Consider the following 8,340-nt stretch of genomic DNA (forward strand, 5'->3'; position numbering starts at 1 on the left):
ATGTAAATGTGACTCTGGTTTAGAAAGCTATTCTTGGTTTTACTGTTGCCATGCTAAAAGACATTGTAAACTGCAACAGACCCATTTCCTAAGGGTTGGCTTCCCTCTGCCACCGGAGCAAGTGGAGCATGCGGCTGGCCAGAAGATGCGCGCAGTGAAACGAGGGCTGGTGTTAATCATTTACAGAAGATCTTGTTCCATGTTGAGGAGGTGCCTGGAGATTAAACTTGTCTGAGAGGTTTCCCTGGACTTTGGAAATCGCATAAATTGTTTAAACATTTATTATGGCTTACATATCATAGATATCCAGCTTTGGGTTTTGGATTAGGCAGTAAGTATTGTCACCAGCACTGGGCTTTGTCTAATTTAAGAAATCTAAGTCAGTTAGCTGAGGCTGTGAGGTCCATTAGCACATTTTTCTCCATCTGCAGGAAATTTTACAGGCCATCTAGCATTATACTTTTCAGTTTTCTACTCTCGAAGATAAAAACCGATTGAAAATGCTCACAAAGTCAGAACATACACGTATAAAAAAGAGCAGGCAAATAACATTTTCACTAAGCAGTGGTCCTTGAAGTTGTTTACATTCATATATATCAATAAATTCAAAAGCCGGGTGTTCTTCTTCATTCTCTCCTTTGTACAATGTATTTGTTTCCTTTGAAAAGAGTTGGCACTGGAGAGAATAATGATTGAAATCCCAAAGGTGACAGAATTTGACCCTGACAAGGGCTGAGAAGTTTGGCTAATCACAGCAAAGGAGTGAGACCTGTGAAGTGCTCAGGGGACAACAGTCACCCCAAGGGTGAAGTGCAGAAGGCTGCTGCAAGGGTGGGAGCTGCTCCTGGTAACCCCGAAAGATGTTAATCGCTCCGAGATGGCATCTCCTCCCTTCAAATTTGCTCACCCTGACGCAGGGTATGGAAACCTGGCAAAGGCGAGTAACACGAGGGGAATTTTGGATCGGTTTGCTAACAGATGCCTGGGGGGGATCAGAAAGGCCATGTGGACAGACATAAGGATTTAAACCGTTTAGGAGATAAACAGGCAGTAAAGAGAAGGCAGAGGTGAGAGAGAGCAGAGACCTGCTTTGCCATCGGTGTGGGGAGCAGAGGCTGCCTGGGTTAGGTCGCTGGCGTTAGGGAGAAACCGTCCTAAGTCATGAAGGAGCCTCAATGCCTGATTGAGGGATTTGCTCCCAAGTCCTTCAACAAAGCGTGTGTCCACAGTGCGGTTTCAAAGATGAATTCACATGAAAATTCAAAGTATTTTGTAGAATCGAAATCTCAGAAAAGAAATTCCTGTGCACTAAATACAGACAGGTGATCAACAGGGAAATCTATTCACAAAAATGTGGTCAGAGAGTATTCTGCCTTTTAAATTCTGTGTTGAATAGCTGCAGTGGAGTTTCGGTTTGTTTATGCTGAGGATCCCAAGAGAATCCTCCAGAATATTTGAGGATAATCTGTGGGGATTTTTGCTCCCATCTGTGGCTTTCCTCTTGGAATTTAGTTTTCATGCTGTAATCTGAGCATCACTTTAGGTCATTCAGAAACATTTATTATCTTATTAAATGGAACTACCTTCACTGTTCCTGCATCAAGTTTTATGGGAATAAGCCCACAAAGCATAATGAGTGATACTGTGCTTTGTAGGTTAAAGTAATGCAAATGCAACTTTTAACCTTGTGTTTAATAGAGTAGCAAGTGTTCTCGTTTTATGGGTTTTTGGTATGTGTTCTTGCATGTTTAGCTCTGCTTTATGGCACATGCCACCACACCAGTGAAATGTCATGATGTGGCACATGCCGCCCAGTTCCCCAAGAGCATCCATGAGATGGCTTGGTATGGAAAGCAGCTGTACAAAGCTGTACACAGCTGGCCCTTCAGTCTTAATCTTGCCATATTGAATGAATGAGGAGATCGGCAGTCCTTTTGGCAGTGCTGTTTCATTCAGCCTTTCAGTTGACTCTGGAAAGCCAGCAGCAAGTTGGTCTGCGTTGTCCCCAGGTTACCACAAGTATGGCAAACGATTAGAAACAGGAATGCTCAGTGTACAGTACAGAGAAAGGGAAATTCCACATCCTTAGGGTACATCCATCTTGGGCATGTTGAGATTTTGGTTGGGAACCCTGGTGCTGTGCTATCGAGGCACCCCAGGACCCTGTGCTGTACCTACATTGTTGCTGTAAGCATCTTGCCCGTCAAGGAGGACCCATCTGTCTCTGGCACCATTAACTTGATATGGGGATGGTTGAGATAGCTGCTGTTGGTAAAGGATGAGTACTTTGAACAGTATTGTCTCACTACCTTGTTCTTAGCTCTACAAGTCTGGGGACTTGCAAATTCAGAGATCTTTAATAAAATACCTTCAGAGAAACTGGAGGGAAAGAAAAATTATGCTGTGGACCCCCTAGTCCTGTGCAATAACTGCTTGGTCACTTGGATATTTAACAGTGATTTAAAAGCATTAATGAATTGGAGCCTCAATTACATCCTCAAGGGCAAGGAAGTATTATCAATGCATCTCCCTTTCCTCCCCACACAATTTGCAGATGGAGTGAAGGTGGAACAGCAAGGAGGGGGCTGATGATTTCTCATCTGATGCTTTTACCACTGGGATATATTTCCTCTTCTCTCTCTTTCCCCTTCCCCCTATCCCAAATGACTGAAAATAACACTTTCTGAGTATCCTTTGATACACTGATGCAGAGTGTCTGGAAAGCCAAAGTTTTTGATTTGAAGTAATAGCCACTGAGAATTCATTGAATATAGCACTTATTCTTCTTTGCAACCCCTTTTTTCTGCATCACATCTCCAAGTTTGTAATCTTTCAGCTATTATATGACTCCGTTATGACTCTATCCAATGATTAATGGGGGATTAATAACTTTGTCCAGTGAATGTTGGTGTAAAGGAGTGACTGCTGCTGACCGTGCCCCTATTAATGGTATGTTTCCATTGGTTTGGAGAGCAAATTATTGTGCTCTTCACCTACGCAGAAACAGCTGTTCCATGAAAAGACAGAGCAAAACTGTATCTTTAGGAACAATCTGTTTTCTGTCTGTAATTAATATGTTCCGGATTGTTTGGCTACTTTGGTCGGTGTATCACAAACTAGACTATTATGCTCAAAGCTAGTTTTGGGACATCCAGTAATAGCTCCTTTTAAAAGCATTAAAATCAACCCCTGTAAATCACTGTGGGTTTGAGTAACTATCTAGCTTTGCCTAAACCATGCCAGGTTTCTGTAACGAGCTGATGAGCTATCACTGGGTAAAAAAATGTATCCTTGGTTCACACCTCTCTGGTGTAAATCCTGTTCCAATTTTAAAAGCACCTTGTTATAACAGTGTTGGACAGAGGAATTCTTGAGGCTAAGTGACATTTACAGCCTATGATACTAGTGTATCTGCACTGTGTATCCATCAACATTTGGCATTTAAGAAAATCTGCTCATCCTCGCATCGCCTGTTAAACACTCACTCTATTAACAAAAAACCAAAGAAACACAAAAAAAAAAAAAAGAAAGAAAGAAAAAAGAAGAACTCTTTGCATTGGAGTTTTTAATGGGCAAAAACGGGGTAGGTTGACCACAATGCCATGAAATCAGCCCCAAATGACCTCAGGCACACCTGGAAGCAAAAGGTGGGTTAAAATGACATTTTATTTTTTGTCCACCAGTTAATGCTGGAATAACTTGCGCTCTTCAGAGTGCACAGCTGTATTATCCCGGGGCAGTTTTTGGCTCGGTGTGAATTTACACATCTGTCAGATCGCTTGGAGATCCATAGGCAAAATGTAGCGCTCGGGAACATTGTGTGGATTTGGGATGTTTCCTGTAGGACCTGGAAAGCACAGACCAAAAGGCTCGCCTTCTCACCACAGCCAGCACTCCTCGCTGCCTGTCACCCTCTGTGCTCCAAGGAGCAGGACAAAAGCATTTCTCTCCACAGGTAATATTAGGCTCTGCTTCAGAACTTCATTCTGAAATCAAATCCACATTTTTTAGTTCAAAACTGCATTCTTAGTTTAAAACCTCTCGTGCATTTCCTCCAGTTTATTCCAAATAGTGGTCCCCAAGTGGTGTTTGAATTCGCGTGAAGGACTATAGGTTTGTCTAATTTGGTTTTGAGGAAGCACAAGATGAGCATCAGACTATGACTGCTGGAAGCTAATCCAGGGCTTTGGCCAAGATCAGGTTTTGTGGTTTCCCCCCCACCTCTCATTTCCTATATTGTTTCAGCCATTTCTGTGTCATCTTTTCTTCCTGGGTTGCCTTGCTGTGGTTGTTCAGCTCCCTGGTTTTCTGTGTCTTCAAAACCAAGGGCATTTCCCATGTCTTCTCAAGGTGCTTTGCTTTGTATGATTCTGATTTCTACTCCAGAGCTCTTCATACCCTCCCAGTGCTGTGGTGTGGCCCGAGCTGAAGCTCTGAAACCACATGATTCCTGCACCTGCCTCTGCTACCAGCTTGCCAGGTGGCCTTTAGAATATTTTCATTTATTCACTATACAGTGGTTTTACACCACTCCGGTCTCTAACTTGCATTAAGATTGCTGCCATGTATTTTAGTGCATAATGCATTTTGAGATGTGGTTTGTGTGCTGCTAGGTAAAATATAGTTGTATCATTCATATGACAAATCATTTTTTAATTCATGACCCTGGGACAAGTGAAACAAACACAGATTTTCTCTAATTTTTAGAAAGTGAGAGTGAGCATGGCTTAGCAGAAAGGCTTTTTCTTGTTTGCAGAGCTGCCTTGCAGCATTCGGGGCTGTGTTGTACGTGTTGGTGGAGCGAGATGCAAGGCAGACATGCTCACTTTGATAGGGTTTGGGGGAGGCTGGGCGGTGGCGTAGCTCACAGTGGAGCTGGCACAGCTTCCAGGCCTGGGGTTAAGTTGCTCAGTTTGGTTCAATTGGTAATTAATAAAAGCAATGGCCAATTTGACTTTATACCATGTGTCTGTCTGTGTGGAACCTGGCACACGCAAACCCTTTTTCTACCAAGCAAGATGGTCAGTGTATTTTTTTGATGTGCATGCGTTTTTTTCTGAGAACTTGGACATGTGTGAAGTTTTGGGGAAGGGGAAGAAGCCTCCTGGCCCCTGACATGGGTTTGAAACTCTGGTTACATGCAACTTCCCAAATGTTTAAGTGCCAGTGTAGGCTCACCTCCTACAGCTTCCACCTTCCTGCTAGACAGCTCCACCAGAATTTCAGGGCAGCACCTCAGCAGTTGGGTCACCTCGTAAACCCAGAAGGGGCCACCAACATTTTGGTGCAGGGCTTCCCCCCACCACCCCTCCACAGAGGAACATCTGCTCCTTAGCATGCTGCTCATTTCCATGGCAGGACTCCAGTTGCTCTTCCAATGCAGAGCTCAGCAATAGTAGCGCTGGTGTCTGAGCTCTGGAACAAACCAAGTGGTTTGCATGTGCTTTTGTGTGCCATGAGTTATTTCTACTGTGTGCTTATTTATAATAATGGGCATTCATTATTATGAGAGCGCCTTTTTGCTCAGGAATCATCACAGTACACGCTGTAAATGCATCTTACAATAGTTTGCATTTGACAGTATATTATGGACTCATAATATGTATTTATTTGTGTGTATAAAACTGTAATACCGAATACATAGTAAAAAAAAAAACCAACCCAAAACCAAAAAACCCCACCAAACCCTTAGGAAATTGCGTGAACAGTAGTTCCATTTAAAATATCATATCTTGGCCAATTTTGTTATGTCCAAATATCCTAGTCACATTGTAGACTAACAGCCTGCCAAATTTCACTTAAAAGCCCAGCCAATTTTTAAGTTACAGAAGCACAAAGAGCAGTGGAATGTTCTTTTTTAGGACTCCTCTAACTTAAACAAAAATTATAAGGTTTTTATTGTTTTGCTTAAATCCAAGAGAAAAAAAATATTTGCCTCAGCCTGGATCACACTGCAAAATTCAGCATTTGGCTGTCTACACAACCAGAGTATGCTACTTAAAACAAGTTGATTTGCCTTGCTAGCAGTTCAAAGCCTGTGTAAAAGTATATCTATTAGTAAATATGAGTCAGTCAGAGGAATTTTTATTAATGGAATCTAGCTTTATTTTTTATTTATTTCTTCTCAGCCCTCCTCAAAGCAAAGCAGTTCTCTCATTGGGCTATTAGCTGGAGATATTTTCCCCACTGACTGCTGTTCTGGATTGGGGTCTTTACAGATGCTTTATCTTGCTTTTTTTCAGATTGTAACAGGATATGCTCTCTCACAGTGCAATAAAGTTTAAAATAATCTAGAGTAAGAAATAGTGACTGATTTTTGCTCCAATCAGTGGTGCTCAGGAACTACCATTAAAATGTCTTAAAGGAAAAAAAATAATATTTAAATTGTGGACATAACCCCAAATGTTGCATGAAAGAATTGTTGTTTGGTATTTTTTTATTTTAACTAAGGTTTTGTTATCGGAAAAAAAAAAGGACCCACTTTTAAGATTTCTCATCTACATACTTAAAATCATTTTCCACTGGCATCAAAGGAACAAATGCATGGATTCATTAGAATAATTACAGAAAAAAAAGAGAAAAATGGAGTCAGTGCATTAAAAATCTCCATTTTAGCTCTGTATAGTGCCTGCCACGCGGGGGGAAAACAGTTAATTAGTACAGCAAAAGACAGCACCGAGCAAATGTGCTGCGTGACAAAGGTGGTAGAACTCGTCAAAGATTCGCATTGAACGAGTAAGTTATGACCATCCCTATAAGATGGCTTGAAAAAACACGCAGAAAAAATAAACACTTATATATATGTATGCATATATAAAAGCCCCCCCCAGCAATCCCCCATCACTTGGTGAGAATATTTCCAAAAGGTTACGGTTGTAAAAGAGTATTTATTTCTCCTGCGCAGCCGGCTGGCTTCTCCGTCTCCCCTCTCCGCGCCGCCTCCAGCCCTACGCCGGGCTGCCTGCTCTTTATTCCCAGCGCAGCTTTTAGCCCGCGTGGCCAATCGGGGCGGCAGCGCCGGCCCAGGACCACGCTTGGTGCTGAGCTCCAAATGTGATTCCAGCCCTGACAGGGGGATTATAGGAAACAGATGACTTACGCTTCTAATTTGTGGCCTTAAATTGCAAACAGAATTTCAGGAGTCGAGCAGAGTAATAAATGGCAATAGAGAAAGCCACACACAGCCAAATCAGTATGTGGTGGTTGTAGGTTAAACTAAATAGGAAGAGACAGGTTATGATGGTTTAGTGTATTACAGAGAAGAAAGTCTTAAATTACTAGTGCTGAGAGGTATTGCACTATGGCAGACAGTATTGCATTGTGTAGTCTACAGATATCACAAGCAGAACAATAAAAAAGCAGGTTTAGCATAAAACCTGTTGCTGGACAAATCTTTTTTTTTTCCCCTTAGAAATGGAAGCAGTGTTTTATGTTTGTTTTGACCTTAACTATATGCTTGCCCCTTAACATCTGTTTTCTACTGTTGCAGTTTTTCACACCAAATTAACTGTCAGGTCTTCAGATAAAATAAGTTAAAAATACTTCCAAATTATTTTTTGTTGACTTTCAGGACTAGAAGAGCGTCCTGTTACTCTTCCTGCCCTGGATTGCAGTACTTATCTCTCACAGGCATAAAGTATATGCTGTTCAACATTTTCAAGCGATTAAAAATTAGAATGGCAGATTTGAAACTTTTTCCCCCCTTTTTTTCTTGCTGACGGCATCTCTGCCAGCCGCCGTTTTTTTGTGTCATGGCATCAGAGTACGTTTCAGAGGAGGTTTTTGCGCTTTCACGCTGGATCTGCTGATTTCTTTTGTTATCATTTGTAGCTTCTAGTTCTGAAAAGCTTTGGCGTGTTTATTTAATGATGATTTGTATCAAAAGCTTGCTCCATGGTGTTAATTGGTGCATGCTCCTTGTAAGCCTTAAATTATAAAGATATATTCTTAGAACCTAGAGCGGTTTTAGATCTCATATGCTGATGACTAACGTGGGATTTGCTTTTTTTTTCTTCCCCCCCACCCCTCCCATCTCAGTACAAGAGGGAAGGAGAGATGAGGAATATGCTTGAAGGTCTGGAGGAATAGCTGGTACCAGAAAGGCATATGTCAATTGTTAGTATTTCTTAAGCCTCTTAATTTGAAGATATATTTTAAAAAATGGGATAAGTCTTTTCTTTAACAATATGTGATCTCTGGAGTTTCTGGAAGCTGTTAGAAAAACATTCCCATTACACACCAAGTAACACGGTGGTATTATCCCACCACCCAGATAATGCTGCCCTAAAATGACAACTGGCCAGACCTGCAAATAGCATTAACCCAAGATTTAAAACAAGA

This window comes from Falco cherrug, chromosome 8, assembly GCF_023634085.1.
Source record: "Falco cherrug isolate bFalChe1 chromosome 8, bFalChe1.pri, whole genome shotgun sequence".
NCBI classification, from domain to species: Eukaryota; Metazoa; Chordata; class Aves; order Falconiformes; family Falconidae; genus Falco; species Falco cherrug.